The 13,120-nt window shown below is 30.2% G+C and overlaps 1 protein-coding gene across 2 annotated transcripts in view; it reads right to left on the reverse strand.

Annotated features, from left to right (window-relative positions):
* Positions 1 to 2,518, reverse strand: part of LOC107436091 (neuronal acetylcholine receptor subunit alpha-10) — a 66,406-nt gene extending 63,888 nt beyond the window's left edge. For both annotated transcript variants that reach the window (XM_087165408.1, XM_043039299.3), the window contains exon 1: positions 2,386 to 2,518. The gene's annotated coding sequence lies outside the window, so the exon portion shown is untranslated. The remainder of the gene's footprint in view (positions 1 to 2,385) is intronic.
* Positions 2,519 to 13,120: the final 10,602 nt, after the last annotated feature.

Genomic DNA, 13,120 nt, shown 5'->3' on the forward strand with positions numbered 1-13,120 from the left:
TATCAATGTTCAACTCCGTATCCTTGTAATTTTGATCCCAATCCAGAAGACAAGGGAGCTCCTGGATCAGTACCCCCTGAGGTATTGATTTGTTATGGGAACGTGGAGGACTTTGTGAGCCCGACAGATTTACTGTGCTTCAGTCACCATTTACTACACGGGGAGACTTTGGCCTGCGGAGATCGAACCCGCGACCACTTGGACATGGGCCCAGTGCCCTACCAACCAGGCTATCCCGGCCTCTTTCTAATGCCACTATCAGCAAGCCAACTTGGTGAATCCAAGCGGATTTAAGGCAAAGTGTGAGTTTCTTGTTTTTCAGTGGTGCCATCTATGGCCAAGAATACGACTTCAGTCACACACACGTCACAGCTCGTTTATAGGGCAGACCCATACATCCATGGATAGCCTGAACCACAGAACGATCCATCTCCAATTCAGAAACCCTAGAGGTATTACTTGTTATGTTAACATGAAAAACTTTGTGCCCCGACAGATTTAGCGTGCACCAGTCATCATTTACAACACGGGGAGTCCTCGGTCGGAGGGGATCGAACTCACGACCTCTTGGATGCAGGCCCAACGCCCTACCAACCAGGCTATCTCGGCCTAGTGCAAATTCTTTTGTGCCGAAATGAATAATATTTAAAATATTCATCAACGCAGTTGAGAGAACCAATTTGAGTTGTTTTTTTAATTTATAATTTTCGAAGCATATTTATTAAATAAAAATCTTCAAAAGTATGTACAGAGTAGCTTTTAATAATAAATAAAATTAAAAACAGCTTGAAGAAAATATTCTTTAACAACCTAACTCTAAAATCGCAACTCAAAACTTAAAAGAAAACATAATTGCCATTTTAGTATCATAAAGTTTAAAAATTGCTTTTTTCCAATTTTTAGTTTCAATATGTAGTATAAAAAAACTTAATGTTTTTTTTTTCCTTCATCCAAAGAATATTGGAAACGAGTAATACCCTTTATTAGAAGATATAAAAAAGACAGATTTACATTTTTAAAATTTGTATTGCTAATGAAAATGAAATTGTTACCAAGAAACAAATAAAATCCTTTATAATTTTTAAAGCTCAATATATTTTGCGGGAAATGTAACTAATATGAATCAAATATATTCATTTATAAGCAATGACATTTTAAACAATATAATAAAATAATCAATACCATTTTAAAACTCTACTTATAAATATCAATATTTTTTAAACAAAATTTATAATTGTTTCACTGTTGAATAACTTTATAATTGAAGAGGTCAAAATATGCAATTAAAAGTGAATATGTTGTAAATCTGCACTTTCGAGATAAACCAAAAAAAGTGTGTCAATTGTATAATATATTATTTTAATTGATTCTAAATTGTTGGATCCTCTTCTTTAAGCAGTCTAGAAAATTACTCGGTATTGAATAATCGATGGTTGAAATTTCAAAACCAACAAAAAACTTACTTTCTTAAAAATGTTACATACCCCCTTTTAACATTCACAGCTTCAATTCATTTAGTACTTTTGAAACAAAAAGTTTTTAAACAGCTTACCTTTCTAAGGGATTTTTATTTAAAACAAAATTAACTAACTTTTCTGGGCGTTCATTTTTTAAAGAAAAAAGTCAATAATTTTAAAATTTATTCTCATATTGAAAATAAAATTTCTAAACTTAAGATATATGAATCTATTTTAATATCTGTAATTCAATATATTTCGATACTTTTTATATATTTTGCTTTATATATTTCGCTACTCATGCATAAAATAAAAATACTCAGTACTTTAAAACCTTATCTATCAAATTAAATATTTAATGTTAAAGAACTTAATATTTATAGTGTTTAAGTTTTTCTTTATTTTTTTTATTTTCAGCAGTAGATTTTTACCTAAAGCAAAATAAAATAAATTTTATAAAACTTTCTGTTTTAAAAAAAATTTGTTTTTAATTTATAGCTGCAATGAAAGTGAAATTGTTAACATAAAATAAATGATATTTTTTACATCTGTTATCAATATATTTTGCAACCTATATATCTACCAATAATTAAGTAAATAAAATAATAGTATATACGATATCATAATTAATACAAAATTAAATTACAATTTTTAAACAGAATTTTATTCATAATTTTTCCCCGTTAAACTATTTTATAATTCATTTAATACTTTAGAAATAAAAAACAATTCTTAAAGTGCTTGCCTTTTAATTTCATCAGTTGATTTCCATTTAAAACAATTAATTTTTATTGAAATTTCTTTTTTTTGAAAAAAAATTATCCTTAAGAAATTCAGCATTATAATGCTGAATAATTTTTCCCCGTTAAACTATTTTATAACTCATTTAAAACTATAGAAATAAAAAAACAATTTTCAAAGTGCTTACCTTTTAATTTCATCAGTTGATTTCCATTTAAAACAATTAATTTTTACTGAACTTTCTTTTTTAAAAAAAAATATCCTTAAGAAATTCAGTTTTATTAATCCAACAATACAGTGCTCGGAAAAGTCAATTGTTAACGTACAAGAGAAGTGCAACAAGCTGCTCAAAAAATTGATGGTCTTACAAATCGGGAGCAATTCCGGAGAGACGGAGATGCCCGCTTTCGGGATAAGAAGGGTAAAACTGAGGCAAAGGATTTACCCGTGAGCCCTTTATTGAGTTGTAAGTGTAGGTGGCGTCCCGACTGAGAAGAAGAAAGATTTTTGAGTTTATTTAGTTTGACAATAAAATAAATCTTCTTTCATTCCCGGGATTATGCTAATATTTATGCGAACGGATGGATTTAACTTGTTCAAACTGTTTATTAATTCGCTAAATCGAAGGAGCAGAGACGATTATTTTTGATTAAACTTACTATTGTCAAAACTTTTATTTCGATTTACCGGAACTTTTCTATCATGCCTGAAATCGAAATTCTCTCACAAATATTTGTATGATTTTTTTTTATTTACTGTATAATCTCGATACCTCAAAGTTGAAGGAACGCTAAAAAAAAAAAAAATTTTATTTACTGTATAATCTCGATACCTCAAAGTTGAAGGAACGCTAAAAAAAAAAAAAAATTTATTTACTGTATAATCTCGATACCTCAAAGTTGAAGGAACGCTAAAAAAAAAAAAAAATTTATTTACTGTATAATCTCGATACCTCAAAGTTGAAGGAACGCTAAAAAAAAAAAAAAAAAAATTTATTTACTGTATAATCTCGATACCTCAAAGTTGAAGGAACGCTAAAAAAAAAAAAAAAATTTATTTACTGTATAATCTCGATACCTCAAAGTTGAAGGAACGCTAAAAAAAAAAAAAAATTTATTTACTGTATAATCTCGATACCTCAAAGTTGAAGGAACGCTAAAAAAAAAAAAAAAATTTATTTACTGTATAATCTCGATACCTCAAAGTTGAAGGAACGCTAAAAAAAAAAGAAAAATTTATTTACTGTATAATCTCGATACCTCAAAGTTGAAGGAACGCTAAAAAAAAAAAAAAAAATTTATTTACTGTATAATCTCGATACCTCAAAGTTGAAGGAACGCTAAAAAAAAAAAATCGTGATAGCGAGTTTTCGAGATAATAAGTTCCGAACTAAATATGTTCTAAAAAGAGAAAAATATATACACTCTATAACAAAAAAATCGACGCACCAAGAACGCACTAAGACGCGCAAAATCGACGCTCGATCAGGCTGGAATGATGCCGACTAGGGACGTATAGTCTTTAGCGACGAATTCCGCTTCCAACTGTGTCCTGACGATCATCGAAGACGTGTTTGGAGACGCACAGGGCAGAGGGGGGATCCTGCCTTCACTATTGCACACCACACCGGCCATCAGCAAGGCATTATGGTCTGGGGTGCCATTTTCTTTGTCAGCCGGACCCTTTTGGTCGTCATTAGAGGTACACTTACTGCACAGCGGTACGTCGACGACATCCTAAGACCTGTTTTGCTACCGTTCTTTTTGCAGCGCCCTGGGCTGGTTTTTCAGCAGGACAATGCCAGACCACATACGGCACGTGTTGCTATGAACTGTCTGCAAGCTTGTCAAACTCTTCCTTGGCCTGCTAGATCACCAGATCTCTCTCCCATCGAGCATGTCTGGGATATGATAGGAAGGCGATTGCATCTGGCACGTAATGTTGATGACCTCGTTCGACAATTGGATCGAATTTAGCAGGAAATACTGCAAGAGACCATCCGGGAGCTTTATCGGTTTATGCCACGCCGTGTGGCAGCTTGTATCCAGGCTAGAGGCGGGTCAACATCTTATTGAACTTGTTACTGTAACTCTGCAATAAATTATTCAATTGTTCTGAAATTTTAATCATTTACTATTCTGTACATTGTCTTCCTATCCACCAATTTTCGTTTCAATCGGACAACTCCTTCTTGGTGCGTCGATTTTTTTGTTATAGAGTGTACTTAAAAATTATTACTCTAAAAAGTCGAGTCATGAAACATAAGAATAACTGCTATTAAATATGTATGTAATGATAGTCGACTATAAGCCTAAATACAACAATTATAATTTTATTTTTAAAAGTAAGACAAAAGCGATAATGCATTAAATAGAAATGGATTGGTTTACAATGAACTTACATTGTTATTTTTCCAAAAAAAATTCTTTTTCTTTTTCGAAAAATATTCGACATGGCAAAGTTTTGAAAAGAAACCCTTCGATATAGAAATTCACAATAACAATAGGTGGATATAAAATGCCATGGGGAAAGATATTTGTTTGATATAACAAGGTTTTCGAGATATTGAGAGTATACTGTACAACTATATTTAGAAATACAATTTTTCTGACATTTTCTTTAAACCTTTTCCGAAACCGACATTTTTTGAATAAAGATTTTAATCATGATATTTTTTTGTGTGTTTTTCAAAGACATCAATAAATAAAAACTTTTGCTTAGTCTAATCATTGGAAAAACTTCAAAGTATTGGAACCTTTTTTATAAAAGAAAACGACTTCATAATAATAATTTTTAAAAGAATATTTGTATGGCTTTGTTTATTCATTGATACAGGTATAAATAAAAATTGAGTTCTCTTTTATTTTCTTTAAACACTTTGCCGAACAGAAACTATTGAAAGAAGATTTTAGCCATCAGATATTTTAAAGATATCCAGAAATGAAAAAAGTCTAGAATAGAACAAACTCTGTAAAACTAACTTGACAATAAGGAAAAATTAACTATTTTAATGTATCAGAACTTATATTGTTACTAATATCGAAAATATTGATGAATTGAATGCGGTGAAATTAATAAAAATATTTCTTAGTATAGCTCTACTTTATCTATTTTTCGGAGAACTCAATAAACTGACGTGGTGATGCTTCTCAAAAATGTGTATTTATAAATAAAAAATAATCCAAAACTTAAAAAACGTAATATTTAATTTCTGATCTTCGAACTCCTCCGTATGAACACGTCCTTGTGGTTCTATGATTGAAAGGAAACATAATTTTAAATTAAAAAGCGAAAATAAAAATAAAGTGAGCATTGCGCCATCTGTTGCCTATAAATTCTTTTGCATCCATTGATACATGAATATACTGAAATGAAACCAAAACTGAATCTTTCAAATGATTCATTTAGAGCCACGATGGCTCAGAGGATAGAGCGTTCACCTTCCAATGAGATGAACCGGGGTTCGATCCCGGCGATGGCTGGTCGATACGAATTCCGCATCCGGCTTGCACCGACCACGTGAAATATCCTCAGTGGTAGACGGATCATGGGCTAACCGTAGGAGGTTATCGTTGTCTTCCTCTCCATGTAACGCAAGTTCCATCAAAAAGTTCTCCACAGAGGCAAAATTTCTCCCAATACTTGAGCCAAGAGTTCCCTTGTCTTCTGGATTGGGTTCAAAATCACAAGGCTACGGAGTTGAACATTAGTAGTCGTTAACCCAAACTTGAGTCAGCTGTTCAACTACGGATATAATAGAGAATGAAATGATTAATTTAATCATTATTACTTCTTTTATTTCTCTTATCGATGTCAAAAAGGAAAGAAAAAAATTAAACTCTTTATTACTAAAACTAATAACAAAAAATTTAGTTCAATGTGATGAAACTTTAATTGTAATTATAGGCGTCGTTCTCGGGAGAAACGGTGGGGTATATGTTCTACCCCCCCCCCCCTCCCCAATGATTAGAAAGTCCCTCTCACTGTTTCAGATAAATAAATAAAAATTTTATGAGTCATCACTGATTTAATCATCAAAGTTAAAAACAAGAAAGAGTAAAAAAATAATCTTTTTGTAAATATTCAGCATACATTTTTTTCGTATTTTCATGTCATATTTTTTTTCTTATAGGTGAAATTTAGAGAGATATTGTAAATGATTATTTAAATTTCGTCCCCTTCAAAAATTAGACCAAAGCGACGCTCGTAATTTTAACCAATTTGAGATTTTAAAACAATCAAACAATTGTTTGCTTACCTGGTTTTATTCATTGTTATAAGTAAATGAAAACACATTTTTCCTATATTTTCTTTTAATTCTTATAAGCACAAATAAAAGATTTGTGAGTTTAATTATGAATAATTTTTGTATTTTTTTATGTTTGCTAAAAAATCTAAATTCTCTTCGAAAAATTTCGTATAGAAAACTTTTTAAGATTCTCAAAATAAGGAAAATTTCAAAAAATTAGTATGCAGTTGGTAACAAAAATCAAAACAATTTTGTCAGCAATCGTTATTATATATAAGAATAATTATATATTTTTTGTTAAAATGAGTTTTTTTGTAATGTGTTGTTTTTCGTAAATCATTGATTAACGATATTAAAAAAAAAACTTTAAAATAATGCTTGAATAACTTTCCGTTTACCAATATGTCGCATTCTTTGAATTGTAAAGAGAGAAAAAAATATTCAAGTATATATATTGATATTTATTTTAATACAATTTTGTGTTTTTATTGTTTTAATGACATTCTAAAAGATGATTTCTCAATTAATTTTGCTCTTCAATGATAAAAATTCCCAGGAAAAAGAATTCAAACACAATTAAAAAAGACAATTGTTATGTTTTATGAAGATCATGAAATATTGAAAAAGTGTGATTTATTCTTTGTATAAAAATATTGTACTGTTACGTTTTCAAAAATTTTAACTTTGTTGAAAATATGTCCTTTTTTGAAAAAAAAGAATTTTTTTCACCAGAAAATGTCATATCTAGCATTAAAAAATAATTTGAGTAAATTTTTAAATAAACATATCTAAGCTTCTACATCCAGTAATATTAGATCAAGTAGTTATTATCATACAATATTTAAATAAATAAAAAAAAGTTTGTTTGTAGAGCAAATAAGATTCAAAATTGAAACTATTATTATTAATCTAGTTTCAAGTTATTAAAAAAAGTCCCATTTCAAAGTACCTTGTAATGGTTTAATGAAAAAAATACGCCTTTTAATTTTTTCCAATGCAACACATGGCTTTATTCAACAAAAATTTAATAAAATAAAACTAAGTTGTGGATTTATGTCGCTTTTGCAATTGGACGATCACATATTACAATTATCCAAGTATTTTGAATTTCGGTTTTTCAAATAAGGAAAGTCTTATTTTATAATTATAATAAAAAATATTAGATTAAAAAATATTATATTAAACCTAAACAAAACAAATAGCTTCATCTAATTAAAGTTCGCCAGATAATCTGTAGTTGCAACCATTAAAAAATAAATAAATACCCAGTGTCCAAAAATGATCAACGATATGAATTTTCCCTTAAAGACTAAAGAAAAAAGATTGAAGTTTAACTATCGATTTTTTGGCGTTTTGTTAGAGAAGCCAGTTACTTATTCTTTTCAAGATTCAAAATTAGTTTCGGAGTTATTCAGCGAATGGCGGTATTAGCTGGGAAGAAAAGTGAAACAATGTTTCCTGCTGAATTTCAACTAAGATGTTTATACAGGCGACTGTAGTTTTGTTTTCTTATCAAATTTCAAAGACAGTCACAAAGTATTTCAACAGATGGCACTTCTGAACGGAAGAACTATAAAATAATATTATTTTCTGCTGCAAGCCAGCTATTCGTACTGAAATATTTGCTTGGCCGCCTGTTACATTTGTTCCCTAACAGCCTAACAGTTGCCAGCTACAACTGTTGTGGTAATTGAAAAAATATTGTTTCCTGGTTTTTCTAGACTACTAGCGGCGTCTACTGATAACCTTTGAAGCTAACTTTGAAACTTGATAAGCATTAATTGCTAGTTTTTATCAAAAAATATTTTTGGTTTGAAGAAGAAGTTGGTGAATATATCATTAGTTCAAGAAGTTGGATGTTGATTGGTGTATTTTCATCGCTCCATGTTTTATTTCGGAGTGATATAGGCAAGCAATTATTTAACAAAAATCACAAATTCATTAATAAAGAATCAAATTAGAATAAATAAAAATGCTTTATTTTTTAAATTTATGTGGAGCTCCAAAGTAAAGATTAATCTCAGTTTTTAATGCAAATATTCATTATCAAATTATAAATTATCATATGATAAATTATCAAATTATAAATTATCAAATTATATATTATCAAATTATAAACTATCAAATTATAAATTATCAAGTAATATATAGTGTGGTTGCAGGGCTAAGCCCCACAGGACAACTCTGTCCACCAAAAAATCAAAAATGCGAGTGTATTGCGTACGTTAGCATACTTTTAGCCAAGAAAAGTTAAGGAATCCATATATTGATTATTAATTGATTTAATTTATTGCCAAGGCTCTTTTTCTTAGCCTCGAGCATTGAAATGCGCGGTCGGAAAAGAACGTACGAAAAATAATAGCGAATTTAAATGAATTCAAAAAATTAGTAACCATTAAATGGTTTTCAAATTCTACGTTAATGTTTAATCAGATGTAGAAAGAATCTCTAAAAGTAGATTTTATTCTGCGCTCAATTCAAGGTTGCGGTATAAAAAATTGCAGATTATATTAATGATTTTTATTTATTAAAAAAAGGATCAAATAAGATAATTTGATTTTTAAATGTTAGGAAATATTTTATGCATATTTCAGCTAAACACGGCGCAACAAATTTTACAACTTCTGATTATTTGATTAATTTTATAAATGAGTTATTTTTTTTTATTTTTTTTAATAATGAAACATCCTTTTAACCTCATTTTTGTAAATGAGGTTTTGTTAAAATATCATTTTTTTAAATAGTATTTCGATATCAATAAAAAAACTCTACATTAATTACAATATTGAAGAATTATCTTCCAGTTATACAGTTAACAAATTGTTCAGTTAATTATAAACTTCACCTTAAGTTTATTCAAAATACCAACACATCGTTTAACAAACATTCCCTACACTCTAAATAAATAATTTATCAATGTTGAATGGATGAAAAACTTTTATTGTCTTCTCAACTATTTCAAGCATTTGGCGAGGAATGATGGAATCTTGTTACTTCGTAAGCGTGAACTAACTTTTCATTCGAGTCAATCGATTTTTCTCTATTCCCTGTTCAAAGCGATGATGATTACGATTCCGCGTGATTTATCTTAATCGAAGCTAACCGATCTGTCTTCCTTTTCCTCCCATCAAAACTTCGGAAAAGGAATTTTGATATATCTTTCAAAATTTATGATTGAAGAAAGGTTCTGGGTTCTTTAAGAGACATTTTTGTCTTATAGAAATCATTCTGAAGACACACAAAATAAAAAAGAGATAATTATATTTTTAAAAAAAGTCGTTTCTGCTGTAAAACTGGAGTAAATAAAGAAATACTAGTATGTTATCTTAGCAAACATTCCTCAATTTCAGCGAAGGTATTATGCTCAGAAAGGGAAATCTTTAGTATATATTTTTAGATTCCTAGTCCAAAAGAAATGTTTTAACAAACGTATCTGCGTTGGAGACCCCTAATAAATATTTAAGACTGGGGGAAAAAAACGCAATCAAAATTCAAGAAATCACTACCGAGAAAGAAGTGCATAACCTATTCAGGAGGAAATGGATAGGAGGCAAAAAGTGATTATTAGACTCTTATCCGGTAAGCAAAATGGTTTTGAAATGTTAGGTCCCACCTTCCTCACTAGTGATTTTTCAGATTTTGATGTAGTTTCTGCTTTTTCTTGCCGTTAATAATCATTTCTTATCCCCTATGTGCGTACTTTCTTTATTTCATTTTTGACAGTGAATTCCATGCAGGAGAAAACTCTGAACAGTATCTTGTTCCTTTTGAGTTGCAAAAAAAATTTTTTTTTACGTTTTTTAAAATTCTGTTTATTAAATACATTGCTTAAAGTGTCCATTGTAGATCAAAAGGGGATAGGACACTTAAAGGTATAAATTAAAAGTGGTGTTCTTTTACTACACTGTACTACACAGCACACAGTGGTCTGAAAAGAAATCTGACAAAAACTCTAAGCACTTTGATAAACTGCATGTTATGTAACTCTTCTTATGTAAACAAATAAGAGTTACATGTAACTGTATATTATGTAACTCTTTTTCTGTAAACCCATAAGACTTACATATAACTGTATATTATGAAACTATTATAGATTTTGAAGGTCACTGTTTATTAATATGAAATCATACTCGAAAAATTCGATGTGGTGAATTCCATTAAGCAATGTAATAAGATTGCATGGGCGATATTTCAAACGTTTACTATCGCAATGCATTTATATGCTAAACGTAGCCAAATTATAAAAATTTAAATTTGGATGTATGAGTTTTTATTGTTATTGAAAGTGGATTTTAACCGATGTAGATTCAAGATAGCTAAGTTTAAACTCTAAAACGAAGCGTGCTTGGAAATTAAGCATTTTTTAAAAAGAATTATATGATTAAAAAAATTTTATTGCTATGACAGTTGCATATTTTTAACATTCCTTGTTGTTGCTGTTGTTTTTTAAATAATAAAATATCTAATAGCTTAAAAATTGATAATAAGTTTTCTGCCATATATTGTTAAACGATCAAAAAAGAATTATTATTTTTATTGAATTGCGGGTTCCAGGTTTTCGAATTTACCTGGAATTTGTCTTTCAAATAAGTTATGAACTAAATCAGTCGATTGGAATTACTACTCTGCTCATTTTTTTAAACTATTAAAAGTTTTTTCATGCTTCGCGAGAAAAGCTTGCATACTTGCACTAAAATACATATTTTCTTTAAGGTTACTTTCAAAATCATTGTTTTCAATTAACTTCAAGATTATTCCAACTAGCCCCTACTAAGGCTCCTATACTATCAGAGCTGACCTATCAAGCAATATTGGAGCAAAAAAGTTCACAAGTTAACGTTATCTTAGTATAATGCTTATGTTAGCTCTCTGGAGCAAAAATAGATGATGGGTCGGCCTGTCTAATTCAGGGGCTCTAGCAACACCTCCTAGAAGTAGAAAGGCCTCAGCACGGATCAAATTAGTAGTCCGATGTGACGAAGTTAACTGCGCAGTAGACGAAAAATAAGAAAGATGTCATTACGTTAGGGGTACTGAGCTGCGCAGTGGTTGAAAATTCAAAATATGTTATTACGTTTGGACTACTAAGGGATATTTATGGTAACCCGTGCTGAGGCCTGTTCTTTCTAGGAGGTGTTGGCTCTAGCCCCTACCACTCCGAACTTGAATTGTAGCAAGGTTTACCGACACATTTATAGCCCTTAAAATCTAAAAACATTTTTGATTTCCCCCCGAAGTTTCTAAAAAAAAACGGAAAGTGAAATAGTAGTTTTAAAAGAAAGTCATATGAGCTAGTAAACTGAATTTATGCATTTCATCTATGTATTTCTATTCTGTAAACATCATATTTTTAACAAGAGAACTTCTCAAAGAGTTTTTAAAATAGCTGAAAACTTGAAAACTAAATGTAAATCCAAAAAAAAAGAATAAAAAGTTAATAAGATAACAAGGCAAAATTGTTAGATTTAAAAAAAAAAAAAATTTCATTTGTGGAACTAAATTTGCATTACATTGTCAGAATTTTCCTTCTAAAATTACGGTAAAATAACCGTTCTTCATTCAATTTATCATAAAGTTTACGATTAGGATCATTTCTTTACATGTACGTGTTTAAAACCGTTTACAACTGGTATGGGTAGGAAAGCGTGAATACAAAACTATACTGCTTTGTTACTATTTGCAACTAGCGTGGTATCAAAACCGTAAAACTGAAATTTAACTGAGCATTGATCTTCGGTTACGTTTAGCTTTTCGCTAGGTATTGGTCATTGGAGATAGGTTGAGTTATTTTTGTGCTGAGTTAACCGTGTAATGATTCCTCATTAATTTATCTAGTGGTGCCATTATTGTGAGAGATGATAAATGCTAGACATTTTTGTACTAAGCAGTTCTCTGTTGCGGCCATCTATGCGTGAATGAGACTTTCGTATTTTAATGGTCCAGGGTCACTAATTGAGTAGTGCACTGGTAACTCCTCGTGTTTTGAAGGAATGGATAAAGTATTCTGGTCTGGAGTATCGGGATTCGAAAGTGCAGGGGAGATTTCCGTATCGTGATCTGTGGCAGAATAATCGCCCAGTCTTGGAAACTTCGGGCAACAAAAAAAACGTAGAAAGGGACCAACTCAAACATCTACATGTTTTTTTCATAAAAATTGCAAGTTTAAAATCTATTTGGCACCTTGGCGATTGTAGTTGGCGTGACAAATCACGATACGGAAATATCCCCAAAGTGCAGTCGGGTTTGAGAGATGAGCCCTCTTAGCTTACGTACTGTAAGAGATGGGAAATAAAAATATGAATTTGTTACCCTTATCACATGACTTAGCTTTCAAAGAACGTGAGCTCAATTCTCATCGACTCTGGGCCTAGTTGGCGATAATAAAATTCTATTTGTTAAGCTGTCAATAAACACTTTTTCTCATCGTTAACAATTTCATTATTATCATCGATTTTTTGGATTGTTTCGGCTGAATATGGTAAAATAACAATTTAATACATTGCTATTTAACTCTTTTTTCCAAGAAATATTTGTAAATGTATTACCATAAAAAAAAATTTATCCTGTAATTGAATAATTTTTGATTTTGATGCAGCAATCTGATTATTCTCAGTAAAAATTAATTTCAGAGTAATCGTGAAAGTTGACGAGCGACACGAGCTAAGCTACAAAG

The sequence above is a fragment of the Parasteatoda tepidariorum genome, chromosome 6 (assembly GCF_982258835.1).
Source record: "Parasteatoda tepidariorum strain Cologne lab strain chromosome 6, Ptep-v5.0, whole genome shotgun sequence".
Lineage (NCBI taxonomy): Eukaryota > Metazoa > Arthropoda > Arachnida > Araneae > Theridiidae > Parasteatoda > Parasteatoda tepidariorum.